At 37.8% G+C, this 23,789-nt stretch overlaps 1 long non-coding RNA gene across 1 annotated transcript; it reads right to left on the reverse strand.

Moving 5' to 3' along the window:
• Positions 1 to 8,815: 8,815 nt before the first annotated feature.
• LOC141375129 (uncharacterized) lies at positions 8,816 to 23,777 on the reverse strand. The gene is made up of 4 exons (XR_015496239.1): positions 23,665 to 23,777; positions 10,209 to 10,257; positions 9,868 to 9,998; positions 8,816 to 9,440 (listed from the first exon to the last, which is right to left on the reverse strand). It is a non-coding gene; the product is annotated as an uncharacterized LOC141375129 (long non-coding RNA).
• Between the last annotated feature and the right edge of the window lie 12 nt (positions 23,778 to 23,789).

Genomic DNA, 23,789 nt, shown 5'->3' on the forward strand with positions numbered 1-23,789 from the left:
CGTTTTGGTCAAACTTTATTTTAATTGTCCGTTTGTTGATTTTAAGTTACATTGCAACTAATTTTCATTAGATTATAAATAGACTGTTAGGTTGGGGTTAGGGTTGGGTTTAGTGTAAGTTGACATGTACCTGCTAAGTTTCTTAGTCAGTTGAATGTCTGTTGAAGGAGCAGTGTCAGCAGATATTAAGCAGACAGTCTACTAATACTCAAATAGACCATCAAAACTTCAATCACCATCTGGTTCAGCTCAGCTGCCAAAACCGACCTCCGTAGACTACAGCGAATAGTCCGGACTGCTGAATGAATCACTGGCACTACCCGTCCTACACTTCAAGAACTGTACTCTTCCAGAGTGAGTAAAAGAGCTCGCAAAATCACTCTGGACGCCTCGCACCCAGCACACTTCCTGTTACGAACTGTGGTCAGCACTTCAGAGCACCAAGCACAAAAACAGCCAGACACAGGAAAAGTTTCTTTTCTCAGGCCATCTACCTTATAAACAGTTAAATATTCCCCAACTGTGCAATAAATATGTGCAGTGCTTTCTCATACGCACTTGTACACAGCATCTTATATCAATATACAATGCAATACTTTCTCCATTCACATTTTTACACAACACCTATAATCTGTATATTTATAACAAATCTGTACATACAATTCAACATCCAAGTGTGAAGCACACTTGAATAAAATAAAACTGATTGTGATTCTGAAAATAAAATGTTACCACAATTTTTTTTTTCCTGAGAAAACACAATCTCCTCTGTGCTTTGGTGTTAATGCCCTGAAGACGTGTAGCAGAACCACAACAATAAGCTCAACAAGTATCTGCAGTTATATTGAGCTCTCCTGCTGACCCCAGCCATGACCATGGAAACAGTCCCCAAAATAACTTCATATCAACTGCAATGGATCATCACATCCAAACCACAGTCCCAGGCGTTGTTATATCTCTTGTCTCTGGGCCCTTGGAATAAAAAAACAAAGCAAGCAATGCTTACACTACCAAGCACTTCCCCAGAGTATGACGACTGCTAAAGTGCCCCGAGCCTCAAATGACACGTTTCAGCTTGCAGAGAAACTCCTTTAGCAAGTGTACCATATCTTTATGCTTTTCAATGAACATAGTCAACATATGATTCACAGCCACTTAATCTCTATAGGCGAAGAGATCCAAGGTCAGCACTTCAAATAGCATATCATTTAAGCAAAAGAGTCATTCATTGATATACTGTAGGATGCAAGTATTGTTTTGTTTCTTAAAAATTGTCTTGAAAACTGTGTAGCAATGTTTTGACAAACCACTAACATTCCCAGTGGTTGTGTCTTTAAAAGAATAGTTCACCCACAAAATGAAAATTCTGCCATCACTTACCTATAGTCTTCCCTTCTTACAAACATGTTTGAGCTTCTTTATTCTATTGAACACAAAGGAACATACTGAATAATATTGGAAGAGAACAGCCATTGAGTGGGGAAAGTTACTTTTAAAAAGTAATGCATTGCAATATTGAAATCCTCCCCGAAAAAGTTGTGCTACTTTTTATAGTAAGAAATGCATTACGGTACTTTTGAGCTACTTTTGCGTTATTTTTTATTACTTGGATGAGGCTTGATCTATTTCAGGACTCATTTTTCTTTCCTTCTTTATTAATAGAGGAGCTTTGAAATTCATAACGCACTGTACAACTGTACACCTACATTTACCTTTAAAAAAAAAAAAAAAACTATTTTAGGTTAATGTTATCTGAGAGCTTCCTGACCCCAAAGCTATAGGCTACATGTCGTATACATATTATTGAAAGTTTAAAGCGATCTGTTTGATCATGAACAAAATAATGAACACATTCTCTTATTGACTGCCTGATTCATTGTGAATACTTTAATTTTAATTCAGCAATTTATTTTAAAAAACATCAAAAAGGATCTGTGTCATACAGCCTGGTAGCATTTGTTTTAAAGACGAAGTCAGAATTATTACTCCCCCTGAATTATTAGATCCTTTGTTTACAATTTTAAAAAAATTAACTCAAATATCATTATTACTTAATTTTAAAAGTAATGTGTCACTTTACTCGTTACTTAGAAAACTAATATTATTACATAACACACGTTACTTGTAATGCGTTACCCTCAACAATGCCATTGACATGCATAGTATTTTTATTTATAGTATGGATATTAGTAACTGCTTTTTCCCAACATTCTTCAAAATAACCTATTCTGTTCAAAAGAAGAAAGAAATAGTAAAAAGTGAGGACATTTTCAATTTTGCTGTGAAATATTGATTTAAAGTTGGCAATAAATCAAACTTTTATTTTATGACTCATTTATTTAGTCTCATTTTATGTTTATAGTCTTTGTTATAAAAAATGTATCTGTGCACTTTAACCAACCCGGGCTCTTTCTGAAAATGTACTGATATGTACATTTCTGCAGAGCACAAATTTTATTATTTTTTTGCAATCCCCCAGAGGTCGCTGTGTATGTTTTTTCAGATCTCAAATTTCTCTTGTGAGTGCCATTCGCACCTGGTGTTTTAATGTAAACCTACCAGAGGCCACTGTCGACTGACTGACTGGAACAATCAACTGTCTCACCCTCTTACTTCTTTAAACCCAACCGATAGTGTTTTCAAAAGCATTGACTGACCCTCCCAACCACTTCCCACAACCCAATTGACAAATAAAATAAGCAATTTTTAAGCTTTCTGGAACCTTTCTTCGGTGACTCGAACCCCATCGTCGTTGTCAGCTCATCTCTGCATCTGCATCCGCCGACATACTTGTCAAGTTAACTGGACAAACTGGTAACAGTGTGAAAGCCATCCATACGGAAGTAAGTGGTCAGCTGGTAGTTCAAAAAGGATCTGTGTCATATGGCCTGGTAGCATTTGTTTTAATGACAAAGTCAGAATTATTAGCCGACTGAATTATTAGATCCTCTGTTTAATTTTTTCTCCAATTTCTGTTTAACGGAACTTATTTATTTTATCTTTGCCATGATGATAGTGATTAATATTTTACTAAATGTATTTATTACATTAGATAAGACACTTCTATACAGCTTAAAGTGACATTTAAAGGCTTAACTGTGTTAATTAGGTTAACTAGGCAGGTTAGGGTAATTAGGCAAGTTATTGTATAATGATGGTTTGTTCTCTAGACAATCGCAAATAAATATAGCTTAAAGGGGCTTATAAATTTGACCTTAAAATGGATTTTAAAAAATGTAAAACTGCTTTTATTCTAGCCAAAATAAAACAAATAAGACTTTCTACAGAAAAAAAAATATTATCAGACATACTGTGAAAACTTCCTTGCTCTGTTAAACATCATTTGGGAAATAAAATTAAAGGAGGGTTAATAATTCTAACTTCAACTGTACATACTTCTAGCTACATAGTTTGTGATCTTCAGAAATGTTTATAGGGCTACGTTTTCAGAATGAGTCTAAGTTGACCTTATCATTTTGTAAAAAAAATCAATTGCCCTCACAATTTCCTTTCCTCCCACCTCAATATGACATTTCTTCACTTTTGGTCACATGGAACGCCTTTAGGGTAGAGCTTTTAGTCTTGCCTTCAATTATTTGTCAATATTTCTCAGTTTTGTTTGGAACAGCCATTTTCCAATGAGCCAATCGCTTCCAAAAAAAAAAAAAAAAAGATATCATGCACTGCCTTCCTTTTTTTCTCATTTCAGAAATCATTTCAAATGGATGTATGTCACTATAGGGGGGAAAAGGGCAAACTTAACTTCCATTTCAGGTTGACTTTAATGGTAGCACAAACCGCATGAATTTTTCTTTTGCTGACCTTCACTTTCACATTTGTGTTTCATTGTTTTTCGTTTCAGGTTAAAACCAAAGGAACAACCAAATGTTTGGTCAACCGTTCAGGCTAAAATAATTTTTAGTAGCCATAATACAGGGGGATAAAAACTGACCTGGTAACGAGAATGTTCCAGACGGCTATGCCTGTGTGACTTTAACAGACTAACATGCAGAGAATCAACATGTCTATGACTGTAATCCCTTTAAACCCGACACTGACAGCTGTACTCAACTTGTCATTCTGCCAAAAGAACCCTTCCTACAGCGTGCTCTTCTCATCTGATCCTTCAGCATGGGAAATAAACAAGGGTGTTTAGCAAAAATGTATCTAAAATAATAAAAACACAAATTCAAGATAAGGGGCAAGCATTGAAGTTCATGTGTTACCTTTATGATTAAAGTGAAATGCAGAAATATATAATAAAGTGGCAGACCACAAACATTGGCAATTATGCAGTTTGTATGCGTAGATCAATTACAGAAATAAAACTAGATTAGCTGATGACTCATTTCATCAGTTCAGATTCTATTTTTTCTATTTTAGGAGATGACTTTTTAGTGCACTTGAATCTTTAAACCTTTGCAGTGCTTTTACTGTACATTCAAAAAAGCTACATTACACAGTGCATTAAAGATCATTTTCAAAAACCATAAATAGCAGAACTGACTACTGTCTTGCTCAGAGATGCACGGTTGTTAATTTGGCATCATCTGGACCTATTATAGATCAAGTAATAGATTAAGATTAAGTAATAAAGATAATAAAAAAAAATAATTTTAATGGCTTCTTTCAACAATTGAACTCTTTAAGACTCAATGCAAAGGCATTGGCATGTCAAAATGACTAAAATGGAGTTATCTGCCTTTGCAAATAATCTCCTCATACTTCTATAGTTATAAATGAATCTTCTTAGATCGTTTATTCACCCTGAAGTGGTTTAAAATCCTTTTTTTTCTTTTCTTTTGTTAAACTTATTTAAAGATTATTTTTAACCTCTGGCCATTGTTCTTTCCTACTATGGAAGTCAATGGCTAACACTTTAATACATTCTTCAAATGTTTACCATTCTTCAAAATACATTCTAGTGTATACTTTGACACAAGTGACACAAGTAAATATGAAGGAGATTTAATGCATGCCTATTAATCATTAAGTGTCATTAGCTGGTGCTTAATTCCAAATGCAAATGGGACATTGTTTGAGATGTCTTCATGTCAACTTAACCTTACTAAGACAACATAACTTGTCTTAAATCTGTCATAAACATGAATGTCACAAGATCATAATAGTGTCACAAATTTTTATAACAGCATCATTAATATTTTTTTCTTGATCTCAACTACAATGGTACAAATTTTGAAGAAAAAAATATCTTAAAGGAGCCAACAATTTTGACCTTAAAATGGTGTTTAAAAAATTAAGAACAGCTTTTATTCTAGCCGAAATAAAACAAATAATACTTTCTACAGAAGAAAAAATATTATCAGACATACTGTGAAAAGTCCTTGCTCTGTTAAACATCATTTGGGGGGAAAAAAAACTTCAACTGTATATATATTCATTCATTTTCTTGTCAGCTTAGTCCCTTTATTAATCCGGGGTCGCCACAGCGGAATTAACCGCCAACTTATCCAGCAAGTTTTTACGCAGCGTATGCCCTTCCAGCCGCAACCCATCTCTGGGAAACATCCACACACACACATTCACACACACACTCATACACTACGGACAATTTAGCCAACCCAATTCACCTGTACCACATGTCTTTGGACTGTGGGGGAAACCGGAGCACCTGGAGGAAACCCATATATAATATATATATATGTGTGTGTGTGTGTGTGTGTGTGTGTATAGTATTTTTTAAATACTTTGTTTATCAATGTTTATATATTTGCACAAAACAGAAAAACAAACAGTCATAAAATAAAATAAAAAAAATTCAATATACATGCAAACATCCCCAACACTAATTTCTCTTTTGTGGCTTTTTGTGGCACAGCTAACAGTCTGCAAACATCAAATTCCTCAAGCCTCATACCAATACACAGCAAGTGTATGTATAGGGTGCAGACACAACACCAGTACGGTAATACCAAATAAATAAAATAAATTAATTAAAATGTAAAAGGGGAAATATGAAAATATATACGATACACATAAAACACGAAGCATTCAATGTATATATATTGAGTACATTTTAATCACAAATTAATTTTGTTCCACTGAAAAAAGGGCACAATTATAATGGCCTTATGAAAATCATGTTTATGACATATTTATGATAAGTTATGCTATATTAAGGTAATATCGAGCTGTCTTGACATAACTGAGCTAATGATAGCTACTAAATTATTATGACTTTTTATTTCTTATAAGACTTGCAGCTATGTCAAGCAAGCTGTGGGTCTGAATATCAGTGTGACCCTGGCTATCTGCTTGCCTGAAATGGCTTGAGTATGTTTGCTCTAAGGAGAAACAAACTAATAACTCTCCTCCTATACAGCCCCTCAACCCAGAGCTCAGAACTTGAAGAGGCATCTAAAACACATAAACAACTCCACATGCAAGTATCACATACAAACACATACATGTTTGCTGTACATTGTATACAAACAGCAGCAAGTTTACACATTCTTTGCTGATGAAGATATCTGTGCACGACACTTCTGCCTTAAGCACGTATGCATTTACATAGTTTCCCCGACAACCCGTCTAGACTTCACATCGCATGCTGTTTATTAGTGGCAGTTGTGATGTTTCCAGCAGTGCAAATGAATCCATTCCTTGTGTGGAGTTACTAGGTACACGAGAGAGGAATGACTACATGGTGAGGACCGTTTTGGGAAAGGCCTTGTGAACAGGACAGCAATGTTTGAACGTTCAGAAATGATAACAGGTCTCTGGAGGAATGACTCCCTCCTGTATCCTTCTCTTATGACGTCTGCACTAAATGGTTTATTCCAGATGTGTTGGTAGCAGTCATTCATTTTATAAACAGGCAGGTGTTCTCTTTCGTTCCTCCCAAATATACAACATTTAGCTTAGTAAACGAGGGACATTCTTCATTCCTACTGGAACACCACTAATTGTGTGCTGACAGATCGTTACATGACATCTTTTAGCTCGGAGAGCACCTACCCCAAACAATCTTCTGACTTAAACTGAGTTTAATAAGAAAATTAACAAGCATGTCAACTATTCTGACCCGAGAGGCAAGGTTCTTCTGCTCGTCAAGCTGTAAATAGCTGAGTGATTTGGAATGAAATCTCTGAGGATCATCAGCTAAAGGTTAAAATATAGAACAGCTGCTTAGTAGCTGGAATAATCTCACAGTGTGAAAGCCCAGAGGGCAGCAGATGTGTGAGAGTGTTTCCCCCCTCATTTTGGACAGAAATGTGCACAAACACCAAAACAAAAAACATGCCATGGAGACAAGAATAAAATACAGCAGAATCATAATAATAAACTCATTATAACCAATCCTCCAACTTGTCACTGTCCTCAAATATGACTACAGCAAGTAAAACATACACTACCTAACAAAAGTTTAGTCGCCCATTCAAGTTTTTGGAACAACAAATAGTAAGTTGACATCCAGTTGATTATTTGGTATCAGAAGTGGCTTATATGAAAGGTAAAGGTCTCAAGATTATACTTATTTTACAAAAAATAAAATATGATCATGCCTTGATTTTTTAATGATTTAATTAGGACAGTAAGGTCTGACTGCTTGGACAAAAGTCTTGTCACTTAGAAATAATGTCCAGTATAGAATATAAAGTCATGCTGCAGTGGGAAAAGAATTAATATTGTGTATGACTCCCATGTGCTTGGAGGACTGCATCCATACATCTCTGCAATGACTCAAATAACTTATTAATAAAGTCATCTGGAATGGCAAAGAAAGCATTTTTGCAGGACTCCCAGAGTTCATCAAGAGTTTTTAGGTTCATCTTTAATGCCTCCTCCTTCATCTTACCCCAGACATGCTCAATAATGTTTAAGTCTGGTGACTGGGCTGGCCAATCCTGGAGCACCTTGACCTTCTTTGCTTTTTAGATTATTGATGTGGGGGCTGAAGTATGAGAAGGAGCACTATCCTGCTGAGGAATTTGCCCTCTCCTGTGGTTTGTAATGTAATGGGCAGCACAAATGTCTTGATACCTCAGGCTGTTGATGTTGCCACCCACTCTCGCAATGTTGCCAGATCTCTCGCAAGTTATTATTTGTTGCTTTTACAACTGGGGTCGACGACAAGACTTTTGTTGTGTTGTGTTGTGCTCATTCATTTACATATTACACTTCATAACTTTATGTAGCTTGACTGGTAGAACATCTAAAAAGTCCACACATTGCATTGAAATGTGGATGAATTTTGTTTCATTACCAACTACCAACTAAGTGTGAAAATGCAAGACTGATATTGGTGACTCATACCAAATTGTACAGTAGTGTATTAAACTGTACTGTCCTGTTCAGTGTAAACAAGGCATGTGTTATAAATGTGTTATAAAGGAATTCAGTTTTCATGTGCAAAACAACTTTCAGTTTTGCTCATGAAACTTTAATTCCTCTTTTCAAAATGACGTTCTTACGGCTGCTTAGACCAATGTTTGGGATTCTTTTTCATTTATTTTCCTTCAGCTTATTCCCTTTATTCATTAGGGGTCACCACAGCCGAATTAACTGCCAACTTATCCAGCATATTTTTTACACAGCGGATGCCCTTTCAGCTGCAACCCACTACTGGGAAACACTCATACACTACAGCCAATTTAGCTTATTCAATTCACCTATAGCACATATGTTTGGACTGTGGGGAAACCGGAGCACCTGGAGGAAACCCATGTGAACATGGGGAGAACATGCAAACCCTACACAGCCGGGACTTGAACCAGCAACCTTCTTGCTGTAAGGCGACAGTACTAACCATTGAGCCACTGTGCCACCCATGCTTGGGATCCATGCTCAAATTATAGGCAAGGCAAGTTTATTTATATAGCACATTTCATACACAATGGAAAAGTGCTTTATATAAACAAAGAAACAGGTATAAGAAAATAAAAACAAAGAATAAAATTATTAAAAACAGATTAAAAAAATTAAGGGCGCTATATAAGAATAAATTATTATTATTGAAAATGTTTAGAGTTATTTTTACAGATTAAAACAGGTTTTAAATTTAAAAGAATGAAAAAAAGAAAGACATAATAGTGCAATCTGTGAGACGTAGCACAGTGCTCAATCAGTGAAGGCACAGCTAAACAGATGTCTTTTCAGTCTTGATTTGAACATGTCTAATGTTGGAGCACATCTGATCATTTCTGGAAGCTGAATCCAGCAGCAGGGGGGTGCAGTAGCTGAAGGCAGATTCACCCTGCTTTGACTGAACTCTTGGAATTCCTAACCTACTTAAACCAAATGATCTGAGGAATCCCAGGTAGTTACAGAAATTTCTTAAAGGAATTTGAGTCTCCAAGAACTAACTTTCCTGTACCATTTTCCTGGTTGCATTTGCATTTTGTTATTTGCTGCATCCGCATCCATTTAAAGAGTCTGATTCAGTGATTGCTGAAAGCTGGACCTGCATCAGGGTTTGTCTGAAATCACAAATCACAATGCTCATTCTGGAATTGTACTGCTATATACATTTTCTAATTTGTCCCTGGAGCTACGTTTTTTTTTTTTTTTTGTGAATCCACCAGAGGTCGCTGTGTGCACTTTTTAGATCTTAAATTTATCTTGCGAGTGCCATTCGCACCTGCTGTTCTCACATAAATTCACCTGAGGCCGCTGTCAAATGACTGACTGACTGACCCACCCTCCTCAATCCCTAAACCCAACAAATAGTGTTTTCAAAAGCACTGACTGACCCGTCCACACACTTCTCTGAACTCAACACAGTTTTAAAAAGCAATCCAGAAAAAAAGTCCTTGCCTAATTTTGACCATATTTTCAGGTTTTACCACATTTTCACCCTGTTATTTACTTGTTTATTTTATTTTTTCACTTTTGTTTTTGTCTTACCTGTTTTCTGAAACCATTCTTCACCAGACTCGAACCCCATTGTCATGGTCAACTCCTCTCTGCATCTCAAGTCTGCAGGCGTATATGGCGAGCTACTGGACAAACTGGTAACAGCAGGAAAGCAGTCCATACTGTGGTAAGCAGTCAGCTGGTAAGTGCAGGAACGGCAACATACCACCCCGTAGCAGTTGTTTTAAAGACAAAATGCCACCATACATACTTTTGGCTACATAATTAATGATCTCCAGAAATGTATAAAGGGCTACGTTTTTTTTAGAATGAGCCTATATTGCAATCTATAGTTAATGGGATAGTGCACCCAAAAATGAAAATGTACTCACCATTTACAATACACTCAGGTGGTTCCAAACTTTTAGGAGTTTCTTTCTTCTGTTGAACACAAAAGAAGATATTTTGAAGAAATCTGAAAACTTCCAACCATTAATTTCCATAGACGATGATGGTATGAAACAGGTGAAAATAAGGGGTTGGTTGATATATTAATGTTGTGAAACACAATAGACAGTCAGTCAAGACTGAATGAGTGTTTCTTAATTAAAGAGAAGCACTCAGGATAGGTGATTGCGATATAGTTTACTGAAGGACTTGATGGGTGTACATATGGTTATGTGTGTGGTCCTTCAATGTACACACAATGCAGCACAGTATACCAGTATAACATTCACTAAGTCACTGTCTTTAATGTTTGTCGAGTGAGTTAGAAGGTAGCATTGTGGCGCAGTGGGTAGCACAATCGCTTCACAGCAGGAAGGTCACTGGTTCGTGCCCTGGCTGGGTCAGTTGGCATTTCTGTGTGGAGTTTGCATGTTCTCTCTGTATTGGCGTAAGTTTTCTCTGGGTGCTCCAGTTTCCCCAACAATCCAAAGACATGTGGTATGGGTAAATTGAAGAAACTAAATTGTTCGTAGTGTATGGCGTGAATGCAAGAGTGTGTGGGTGTTTTCCAGTGTTTTCCATCCGCTGGGTAAAACATATGCTGGATAAGTTGGTGGTACATTCCGCTGTGGTGACCCCTGATTAATAAAGGGACTAAGCCGAAAAAGAAAATGAATTAATAAATGAGTGAGTTAGATAGCAGCCAAGTTATTTGCCATAATCTCTTGTGTGCAGCATGCCCCTTGCTACGAAGTAGCTCCGCCTACCCGCATGACAATGTGTTTTTTTTACATTCTAATTTGTTAGTATCATTCGGGACAAAAGCAGCTTGTTTGGCCAGCCATCCTGAATTCAGAAACTGCATTTGCTGATCTGACAAAAGATCCATGACTTGTAATTGTCATCCTCAGGAATCTATATGTCAGGCCACAATATATGCACGTGTCTTGCCCTTAATTTATACATAAGCAGTCTAAACTTGACTGGTCTGATAGTAAACATGATAGTGAACATGCCTTCTGAAGTCTGCACTGGAGGTGTAGGACGCCACATGAACTGCCTAAATGAGTTCCTCCTATCAGGTCCCACACTAAGCCCATCCCTGCTACTTCATTTCCAAGACCATAATAATTAGCATAAATAGTGGCATTTGAGGTATATTTCACCAGGTAAGACCTCTTTGGTGGCATGCCTATAGACTCCAAAGGAGACCACTGCCACATGAAGCAGCTGCTGACCCTGTTACTCTGTGTGCAGTTTCAGGTCTTCTGACTGGTCCATGAGTTTCAGCAGCTGAGCTGCAGCATAGAGGTGAATATTTCTTTCTGACCCATCATTCATATGTCTCCACTCATCCATTCCTATACACAATGATCACTTTGCTCACTTTCAAAAGCACTCTGCCAACTGATCCATCTAGCAAGTAGTATTCATAAGGCACAAGTTCTTTTGGGTTATGTCTCATCACTATTGACATGTCCTTCATTTAGATGCAATACAAGGTGTTTCCAGTAGCAAGTATTACACAGAGCATCTCTTGCGTGCAGCATCACTCTCAACTATGATGCAGCCCCGCCCACTCAGGTGACATTGCATTTGCATTGTACAATCTGATTTGTTAGTGTCATCCGAGACTTAGACATGAGCAGTCCTTCTGCATACCTAAGAACAAAGTTTGGTGAACTGAACAATTCAAGTATAATCTACTTAAGTACAAAGTTTGGTAAACTGAACAATTTAAGTATAATCTACAAAACCGGCAAGTTAAATAAACTCATACATGCAAGTTTTGGGAGACTCCATTACTCAATTAAATTGAGGCAACGAGTTTACTCAATTAATTTAGCTCAGTCAACTTATTAGGGTTTTCAGTGTATAAATGGTGAGTAAATGATGACAGAATATTCACTTTGGAGTGAACTACCCCTAAAATTTCCTGTATGCTATTTGTGCAGCAGCGGCAGACATACATGCATGACTGTGCAAGCTATCCAGAGATGTCACGATAAACTAGAGTTCCCTCCTTGATTCTATCACCATATCAGGCTTTTTGTGGTGCAAAGATTTACTGATATCACTCCAGCACAAATAAACACAAGCTCCTTCCACCACATTTGAAGTCCTTGAGGAGCACAGCATATTGACATACAGGAAAGGAAGTGGAGCTGAGGAGATTGGGGTGAATGAATTGCTTCCGAGAGGTTTGGTGAAACACAGTTTTTAAACACAGCTGTGACTCAACACAGGGTCGAGTTCATGTTTACCGTTGCACTGTATCAGTATGTTTGTGTCGGCAGACACATTTGTGCGAGATCTTCCTCCGTTAGCAGGTCAGTCAGTTCAGTCAGCAGACTCTTAAATCACACTAATGGGTTAAATCTTAACTGTTTTATCATAACACGCAAGACCTCTGTGGGAAAGCTAGAATTAGGTGGGCTTAGGTGGGCTTCCTCCGCTCAATCTAATGAAAACAGTCAAAAATGTAGCAAAAGAAAATAACGGAAAAATCCACCAAAAATTGAAATCTGTCAACATTTACACACACGCAGACATTTTAAATAATGTTGGTAACCAAACCAACAATTGAATAACAGTATAATGTTAGCAGTATAATCTATAATTTTGAAAGGGATATCTTTAAATGTGATTTACCAGTGCTAATTATATTTATTTATTTATTTATTTTAAATGCATTATAAGACCTTAAAGGCAATGTTCACCCAAAACTGAAAATACAGTCACTATTTACTCACCCTTTACTTGTTCCAAACCTGTTTGAGTTCTTCATATTTTTTTAAGAATGCTAATAATTTGTAATTCAATTCAGATCATGTTTATTTCTATAATGCTTTTACAATGTCGATTGTGTCAAAGCAGCTTAACATAGAAGTTCTAGTAAACTAAATCTGTGTCTCAGTCCAGTTTTCAGAGTTGAAGTCCGGTTTAGTTGTCAAGTGTGATTTAATTTTCACTGCTAAAAGTCCAAACACTGAAGAGCAAATCCATCGATGTGCTGCTCCAAAAGTTCCAAACCAAGCAAGGCAGTGACGACAGTGACAAGGAACTAATTTTCACCAATTGACGAAAGTGAAGGAAAAAAACCTTGAGAGAAACTAGGCTCATTTGGGCACAGACATTTCTCCTCTGGACAAACTTTTTGCGCAGAGCTGCAGTCTAGGCACCGGAGGCTGGAGAATGCTGGAGGTCCATCGTGGAGAAGCTGCAGGTGTGAGTAGGTCACCCGCGGGTGTTCCTTTGCTGGCCCAAAGGATCAATGCGAAGACTTGTCTGTCACTGGGGCTTTTAGGAAACAAACTCATGCTCTCCACTCCTCCATAACCACCACAGCATCTGCTCAGGATACAGCCTGATCGAGGATTATGGATACCTTGGATATGGATATCATTGCTTTACATCAAGGGCGCTGCACAATCTCTAGAGGCCTCAGGTTGAGTCTCCCCAAGTGTAACTAGAGAATAAAGAAAATAATTAACGTAGCTGCTTTTCATAATGCATTTAAAAATGAGATGCAAAAATGGAGTGTTATAAATGAAAATAGCAGTTATGTAAATATAAATAGAAACAAACATGTAAAGCTTATGAGGATTTCTAACAAAATGTCACAAAATTTTCATGACCTGATGAGAACTCTGGCATCTGTATTTTGTACTAGCTAAAGTTTGTTAATAGAGGATGCTGGGCAACCAGCAAACAGAGTGTGGCGAGGGGGCGTGGCCGAGAGCCGTGGGAACGGAGTGAGGCCACCGCGTAAGTGGATACACCTGCGGTGCGCACCTGCCTCGGATCCCACGGAAGGAGCTCTGGACAATAAAAGGAGGAACGATGGCAGAGGAAGGCGAGAGAGGACCGGGCTCGGACATTTTTGACTTTTGCTTTTAGTTTGACGGCAGTCTCCGTGAGGAGCTGCCGTCCGTTTGTTTTGGTTTAGACGGCAGCCTCCGTGAGGAGCTGCCATCACTGTTGTTAATAAATCAGTTAAAAACTGCATCGGTTCTCCGCCTCCTTCTTCCCGGCGGCCAAAGGGCCGTGAACTTCATTACACAGAGCATTACAGTAATCCCGCCTAGAAGTCATTAAAGCATGAACTAGCTTTTCTGCATCTGAGATGGATAGCATACTTCGTAACTTATCGATATTTCTCAGATGAAAGAAGGTGGTTTTTGTAACCATTGACTTCCACAGTATTTGTTTTTTTTCAGCTTTCTTTAAAATATTTTGTTTAGTGTGCAACAGGATAAAGTAATGTAAAAAGGCTTAGAATCATCTTGCAGTGAGCAAATAGTGAGGAGATCTTAATGTTTTGGGTGAACTATCTCTAAGTTTTTGTTCAAAATTAAAAAGTAATTTTTGCTTTTTTTTGGAATTGAATTTTTAAGAAAAAAGAATCATAAGAATAATCCCATACACAATCCAAGCACTTCTTTTTTCTGTCGTTAGCTGATCCTCCATCAGTGGTTATTTCTGTTACTACTAATAGCCGATACATTGTAATCCAAGAAGCCAGAAGCAGCCAGGCTAAATTTATTCCAGCGAGCACTGCTGTTTGAAATTAATCCCTGCAGAAAGTTATTGATGGACTTGCTGTTGTTACTGTTTGTTTACGTTGAGCTAACAGCCACAAACAGCAGTGAGTAGCAAAAGTTTTGGATATCATTTAGAGTGAAACAGAAGTCTGAGAAAGAGCAGTCAGTGAATGACCTGTGGAAAGGCTCTCACCTCTTTGTTTATAATACTGGGTGGCAAACGAGTGACGAAACTTGTAGTGTGTCCGGGAAGTGCACGTAAATCAGCACTTGCTTACTTACCTCCCAGACTTCTAAGGAAAAGACATTCATATGGAAAAACACTGATTTCAGGGGCCCTGCTACAAGTAAAATTAGCCAAACTGAATCATTAGCTATGATCACAATGCAATGAAATCATTTTGATGACGATTAATGGCACACTGATTTATCAGTCACACTGAAACAATTTTTAAGAGATTAATAAACTGTATAACATTTTAAAGAGCAATAATTACTGTTCCAAAGCAGCTTTATAAAAGTAATCATGGGCAGTTGGCAGTTACTTTTCTTAATATGTCATTGTGACAGTCCATTATCCTACTTTTGGCAAGGGTACTCAACAAAAATAAATATGAGAAAATTAAATATCTGCCTTGGACTTATATTTCAATTCAATTCATTTTTATTTCTACAGCACTTTTGCAATGTAGATTGTGTCAAAGCAGCTTATCAGAAGTTCTAGTAAACTGAAACTGTGTTAGTCCAGTTTTCAGAGTTGAAGTTCAGTTTATTTCAGATCAGTGTGGTTTAATTTTCACTGCTAAAAGTTCAAACACTTAAGAGCAAATCCATCGATGCACAGCACAAGGGCCCAAACCAAGCAAGCCAGTGGTGACAGTGGCAAGGAACAAACTTTACCAACTGACAAAAGTGAAGAAAAAAAAACCTTGAATGAAACCAGGCTCAGTTGGGCACAACCATTTTTCCTCTGGCCAAATGTACTGTAAAGAGCTGCAGTCTACGCACTGAAGGCTGGAGAACGCTGGACATCCATCGTGGAGAAGCTGCTGGTGTTGACCAAACTTTTTTTTTATGACCAAACTTTTTCTTATGAAGGACCAAAAACCAAACTTTACTGAAGCCAGTGGACCTAAGGTAAATACGGTTGTCAAGGATAATTTCCTGATTTAATTAATAATATTTTAAAAAATAAATCAATAAAATAAAATTTATAAAAAAAAAAAAAAAACAACTGAAAAATCACATGTACATCAGTATTCACAGTAGCGTTGTGTGATGTTGACCAATTTGGCATCGTACGATGTCTAATATGAAACATTGCGATGGACGATGGCATCGTCATCATAGGTGGTGGTGAATCAATTATGGATAATTAATTCATAACGAATTAATTGTTTGCAGCATACCGCTTTAACTACCTGACCCACATTGTCTTTGTTTTAACCATAACCAAATCATAAATGAATAAATATTAGTATACACATAATTACCACCTGTCAATCACTTGTGAATAGGCGTGAATAGGCATAGTGATCAGTGTCATTTTAATGGCGTCGACAAAGTTGGTTAGTAAAAAAGGTGCACAAACAACGGGTATCAGACAACAGTGTATCTGAGGTTTTCTTTTCAATAAAATTACTAAGTACAAGCGTGAAAACGAAAGATTGAACCAGTCTACTGACCCGCTGACTGCCTGGACCCATTGTCTCGAGCGCATGACAATGTGAGTGTGTGTGTGTGGTCACGGTATGTGCGTTTTCAGCGGTTGTGTGGAAGGAGGGCTGCTAAGAAATGCTAGATGAAATGCCAGTGTGGATGTGGATTGTGAATAGACCTATAAGTGTAATCGTAAGTGTAATTTGACCTCAGGTACAATCTGTTTCCACTGACCATTCTTGAGATCTTTCAACAGCTTAATTGGAGTTCACCAGTGGTCAATTCAGTTGATTGGACATGATTTGAAAAGGCACACACCTGTCTATATAAGGTCCCAGGGTTGACAGTGCATGTCAAAGCACAAACCAAGCATGAAGACAAAGGAATTGTCTGTAGGATTGTCTTGAGGCACAAGACTGGGGAAGGTTGCAGAAAAATGTCTGCTGTTCTGAAAGTTCCAGTGAGCACAGTGGCATCCATCATCTGTAAGTGGAAGATGTTTGGAACCACCAGGACTCTTTCTAGAGCTGGCCGGCCATCTACACTGAGTGATTAGGGGAGAAGGTCCTTAGTCACGGACCAATAACCCGTTGGTCACTCTGTCTGAGCTCCAGCATTCTTCTGTGGAGAGAGAACCTTACAGAAGGACAACCATCTGTGCAGCAATCCACTAATCAGGTCTGCAGGGTAGAGTGGCCAGACGGAAGCCACTCTGGCCTGGAATTTGCCAAAAGGCATCTGAAGGACTCTTGGATCATAAGAAACCAAATGATCTGGTCTGATGAGACAAAACTGAACTCTTTGGAGTGAATGCCAGGCGTTACGTTTAGAGAAAACCAGGCACCGCTCATCACCAGGCTAATGCCATCCCTACAGTGAAGCATGGTGGTGGCAGCATCATGCTGTGGGGATGTTTTTCAGCAGTAGGAACTGGAGGACTAGTCAGAAGAGAGGGAAAGATGAATGCAGCAATGTACAGAGACATATTGAACGAAGACCTGAAGCTCTTGACCTCAGAGATCTGAAAATGGCTGTACACCGTCACTTCCCATCCAACCTGATAGAGCTTGAGAGGTACTGCAAAGAGGAATGGGCAAAAATTCCCAAAGACAGGTGTGCCAAGCTTGTGGCATCATATTCAAAAATAATCCATTTTGGAATAAGGCTGTAACATAAAAAAATGTGAAAAAAGTGAAGCGCTAAATATATATACACACCACAGAATCTCAGATGCTACTGTTCTTCTTCTTTACACTATAACTTTGAGTACTAGTGTGAATATGAAATATAAGCTTGCACCTCTGGTAACTGCAAAAGTAGAATAAAAATGGTAACACTTTACAATAAGGTTCATTAGTTAATGCATTTACTAACATGATCTAATTATGAACAACACTTGTACAGCATTTATTAATCATAATTGAACATTTACTAATGCATTATTAACATCCAAACTCATGCTTGTTACCATTAGTTAATGCACCATGAGTTAACATGAACTAACAATGAACAACTGTATTTTCATTATGTTAAATAACATGAATAAATCCAGTAGTAGATGTATTGTTCAGTTTTTGTTCATGTTAGTAAATGCATTAAGTAACATTAACTAATGAACCTTATTGTAAAGTGTAGCCATAAAATATATATATATATAGGTCAGGTAATGTTAGTTTGCTTTTGTGTTGTATTTTCCTATCACATCAAGGATTATAATGTTTAAATTTTTTATTTAAATAGGCAAATTTGTGCTTAGCACTGTCGCCTCACAGCAACAAGGTCCCTGTTTCAAGTCCTAGCTGGGTCATTTGGCATTTCTATGTGGAATTTGCATGTTCTCCCCGTGTTGGCATGGGTTTCCTCCAGGTGCTCCGGTTTCCCCCACAGTCCAAAGACATGCGCTATAGGTGAATTAAGCTAAATTGTCCGTAGTGTATGTGAATGAGATTGTGTATGGGTGTTTCCCAGTACTAGGTTGCAGCTAGAAGGGCATCCGCTGAGTAAAAAATATGCTGGAAAAGTTGGTGGTTCATTTCGCTGTGGCAACCCGTGATAAATAAAGGGAGTAAGCTGAAGAAAAATGATTGAATGAATAATTGGCTAATTTAAAGACTCCGGATTGAGAAGCAAAAAGAGACAAAAAGATTAATAACAAAATTGTTTTGTTGTATGTTTTGCAAGCAAGTCAATAAAATAATACAAAAAGCCAAACAATAATTCATTGTGTTACTTGACGAGAATATTTCACCCCCGTTGTTTATATAATAGGCTATAAATATTGCCTAAAGCTCTGTTGCCATATATTCTGAACCAACATGATCAGGGATGAAATCACCGTCATAACAGCAGATCTAAAAGAAGATATAGCACACATCAAACAAGCTTTTAAAAGACTACGGGATATGTATTCTGTACACTTTAGCTTGAAAATGTTCCTTTTAATTAACACACACACACACACACACACACTGAAAGTTTGCTCAGCTCATCTTCAGTAAATACAAGAGGGTTTATGTGAATTCCAGCGGTGAAAAAGATTAGCGTGCTCTTATCATGTTCTTCCTCTCACTTCTGTCCAACGTGTTATTACTAGGCTACTGTACCTGTGTTTTAAAATCCATTATCACGAGTGCTGTATCACAGTAATGAAAGGCTTGCCAGGGCATCTCTCCGCATATTTGAGGCATGTTACACGCTTTGCTGCATTTGAACCAGACAGATTGTTCACACCTTTTAAAAACACGTAGAGGAGCAGCCCCACATCAGTTTACCTCCAGCACTGTACAATATCAGCCATGGATTAGCAGATTTCAGAGGCTGGTAGATCACTGATCAAAGGATATGGTGTTTCTCTTCTCATTCACAGGACTTCAACCTTTAGAGGGTTTCTTACTCTTGTATTTGGCCTTCGAAATGTCGATTTGCTACGAAATGTTGTCATTGTTTGCTTTCATTCTTTCCGCAGAAAAAAGCAGTATAATATGTTATGTTTGGATGCTAGTTTAGGCTGTTTCTTTACTAGTCATCGTTCTGGTCTCAACCAGCAAAGGACCATGAAGAACCAGCACCAAAAGCACTGAAAAAAGGGTTGCATGCAGAACTGTTGCAAACAATTTATTTGTGTTGAATTAAAACAAACAAATTAAGTTTATTAATGTTCAACTTAATTTGTTTGTTTAAATTCAACACAAATAAATTGTTTACAACCACTTGACGTAAACAAAAATGAAGTAAATCCAAGGAATCATCTTTGAATATTTTTTTTTCAGTGCACCACACCTACTTTGCAGTTTTTTTTCCAGCTGGACTGACTTCTTAAAAACAAAAATATATTGAAATGTTTCAGTTTTTTTCCTTTTCTTTTTGAGCACTATGCTTTCAGTACAAAAATAATAAATAAATAAAATAAAAATCATTAATTTGTTACTAATATTTATATGTTTTTGTATTTAAATAATGGTAACCACAAATTAGTTTCACCACTGAATTTTATTTGTAAACTTTTACAAACAAATTTTTACAACAATTTACTGTTATACACTCATTTACACACACTGCTGAATTTTTTTTCTTCCAAAGATGATTCCTTGGATTTACTCAAATCGTATACGTTAAGTGGTTGAAAACAATTTATTTGGGCTGAATTTAAACAAACAAATTAAGTTTAACATTTTCAAATGTAATTTGTTTGTTTAAATTCAACACAAATAAATTGTTTGCATCAGTTTTTTCAGTGCATGCATGCACAAGAATACAATATATACAGTGTGTACAGAAAGAATTCAAATCCTTAAATTACTAGATATTGCAGCCATTTGCAGCCATTTTTTTCCTCCCTAATGAACACAACAGCACTCCATATTGACAGAAAAACAGAATTGCTGACATTTTTGCAGATTTATTAAAAAAGAAAAACGGAATTATCACATGGTCTTCAGGTTTTTTAAATTTATTTATTTATTTATTAACAAAGCTTGAACAGTAACAGAAAAGCATTAATACTTCTTAGAATTACACAAAAGACTGAGATAACAATCAAATTGCATACATTCACAATCTTTCCATGCTTGTTAACAATACAACATAAATAAATAAAATAACAAAAATTAACAATAAATAAATGAATGCAAAAGAAACTTAAGTACCAGGGGAGTTAAAGTAAAAATTAAAATATGAAACCAAAATCATCTAATGATGAATTTAAATATCTTGCTTTTTGTCTTTTCATCTCTCTTAATGTCTTCAAATATACTAAAAATTCTTCTTTCAACACCACTAGTCTTGAGTTTAAAAAATATTACATTTATGAATATAGAATTTTAATAATAACATCAAATTATTTATTATATAAGATATCTTTTTATCCTTAAGTATTAGGCCAAACTTAATAATTTCCCATGAGAAGACAAGTCTTATAGATATTTTCTGTTGTCACATGGTCTTAAGTATTCAGACCCTCTGCTCAGTATTTAGCAGAGCATCCTTTTGTTAAGTGTGACATCACGCGAAGTGGCTTCTGGGTCTCAAACTGCATGAGGAGACTCATTAAATGGTAATATTAAATGTTTACAAAGCCATGTAATACTTTCGAAAATCACGATCACAATATTTATACCCATACCTAATATCCAGAAAGAGAATTTTTTTTAATAAACCGCTAAATATATATATATTATTTTTGTGATGCAGCAAGTCTAGAGACTGTTGTACAACATGGTTTTAGATAAAATTCACGTTAGTGTGTGATAGGACCAAAAGTGGCCATAAACAAATATTTTCTCAATTCAAACGAGCAGCAACTTGGACCCAGAAACAGTATTCCACACGTCACGACTTTAACAAGCGGATACAGCCATGAGTCTTTTTGGGAAAGATGCAACACACCTTTTCACACCTGAATTTGGGGATCCTCTGCCATCCCTACTTGCAGATCCTCTCCAGTTCTGTCAGGTTGGATGGTGTTTTTAGGTCTCTCCAGAAATACTCAATTGGGTTTAAGTCAGGGCTCTGGCTGGGCCATTCCAGAACAGTCATGGAGTTGTTGTGAAGCCACTCCGTTGTTTTAGCTGTGTGCTTAGGGTCATTGTCTTGTTGGAAGGTAAATCTTCAGCCCAGTCTGATGTCCTGAGCACTCTGGAGATGGTTTTCGTCCAGGATATCCCTGTGCTTGGCCGTATTCCTCAAGAGCAGTCATCCAATCCCTGCACCTGAAATCACCTCCAAAGCATGATGCTCACCACTATGCTTCATTGCTGTTTTGGACAGTTGATGAGCAGTGTCTGGATTTCTCCACAAATACTGCTTCAAATTAAAGTCATAAAGTTCTATCTTGTTGTCATCAGACCAGAAAATCTTATTTCTCATCCTCTTGAAGTCCTTCAGGTGTTTTTTAGCAAATTCCATGCGGGCTCTCATGTGTCGGGCCACACTGCCATAAAGCCGCGACTGTTGGAGGGCTAAACTGATGGTTTACTTTCTAGTGAAGGTCTCGGCCGTTAGATCGCCCCCTGGGGGCTGGCTGCAGTACAAGTCATAAAGCCCGCCTCCTCCGTGTTAATGAAGGAGATTTGAGCCCAAATAAAAAAAATTATTACACTTGCAATAAAATGTCCCTAAAGATGGTTCTGGTCGATTAAGGCACTGGTTATTGTGCTGAAATAGGTGCAGATCTTCATTTTTGTAAACAGTTTGTTATTAGCAGTAATTTAATGCTAGGTGTGTCATCGTGATTGACAGCTGTGATTGACAGTTTCTCAAAGCAGCGCGTCTGAGCTTCGGCAGGAGACTGAAGTGTTATTATTCGATTTCTGTGTTATTTTACCATGACAAAATGAGTTCAGCAGTAAACTACAGTTTCTGACATACATGATCTGGTGGAACACTGTTTATTCGCTAAGTTCAGGGCTTTTTTCAGGCTTTATTAGTTTGTTGATACACGCCTAACCACCCAGATAGCAAAATACACTCGGGCCAGTTCCAGCTAGATTCTCGCCTGCCGGAGACTTACCCCTCAGACTGACTACCTCTGCTGGACCTACTCCGGATGCCTGGACTCACTGCCCGAATCCAGCCCGAGTCAATCGAGCCAGATGCGGCGGCCGAGCGAGCCGTCGCTGCCGCATGCGAGCCGAAATCAGCCCGTGACGCCGCGAGTAGGTTATGCGCTGCGGCCCGGAGCTGGCGCGATTGAATATATAAAAGCATCATATTTGTTAACGTTATTACATCCATTTGTGTTGATATGACAGCAAACGCATGCTGAGAAGTTCGGGGGGCGTAGTTGATTTTACATAAAGCGTTTGGTTGGAAGTTCGACTCCGCTCATTTTCGCGGCTCCTCCTTTGGCTCCATCAGACAGTCCTTCTGCACATGTGAAGGCTCCAATTTCAGCAGTCTTTGCGACAGTTTGTGCCTGTCAAGCAGGCGTTTTGCCCTCAAGGCGTTCAATGGGAAAAGGGGCTGTCGTGTCGTCCATATTTTTTACAGTCATTGGTCTGAAAGTCATGTGATATTTCAGTTTTTCTTTTTTTTTTTTATAAATCTGAACAAATATCAACAACCCTACTGAAAAAAAAAACCAGCTAAAACCAGCCTAGGCTAGTTGGCTGGTTTTAGCTAGTCGACCAGGATGGTTTTAGAGAGGTTTTGGCCATTTCCAGCCTGGTCTTAGCTGGTCAGGCTGGGAGATGACTAGCTAAAACCAGCTTGACCAGCCTAGCCAGGCTGGGAGCCCAGCCAAAACCAGCTATGTCCAGCTTAAACCAGGCTGGTCAAGCTGGTTTTAGCTGATCATTTTTTCAGCCTGATCAGCTAAGTCCTGCAGGCTGGGAATGGCTGGAAACCTGCCTGGAAATGGCCAAAACCCCTCTAAAAACAGGCTGGTCAACCAGCTAAACCCAGCCTAGGCTGGTTTAGCTGGATTTTTCAGCAGGGAAGTCAAGTATTCAAGTATATTGACAGTTTTTTTTTGTCAATATAGGCTACTGTGTGTACATCAATGAGGGAAAACACAACATTTTAGCAAATAGCTGCCATATAAAAAAGAATAGAAAACGTAAGGGGGTCTGAATACTTTCCGCAGGCTATCCACTGTATATAATTATACTTCAAAACATGACGCCAAAAATAAGGAGAGCTACAACAAACGAGTTACTATTGTAAAAAAAGGCGGTAAATTACTTCAAGAGGCTACCATTACCTCAGACACGATGGAATATATCGACGAACAATAATTCCTCCTTCCAAATTATCAAGGCATCATCAGTTTTGTCCTGTAATGCTCTAGCATAGACTGTGGGCCTACTTACAGATGCCACAAGTGTC

The sequence above is a fragment of the Danio rerio genome, chromosome 7 (genome assembly GCF_052040795.2).
Source record: "Danio rerio strain M-AB ecotype USA chromosome 7, GRCz13ab, whole genome shotgun sequence".
Taxonomy (NCBI): domain Eukaryota; kingdom Metazoa; phylum Chordata; class Actinopteri; order Cypriniformes; family Danionidae; genus Danio; species Danio rerio.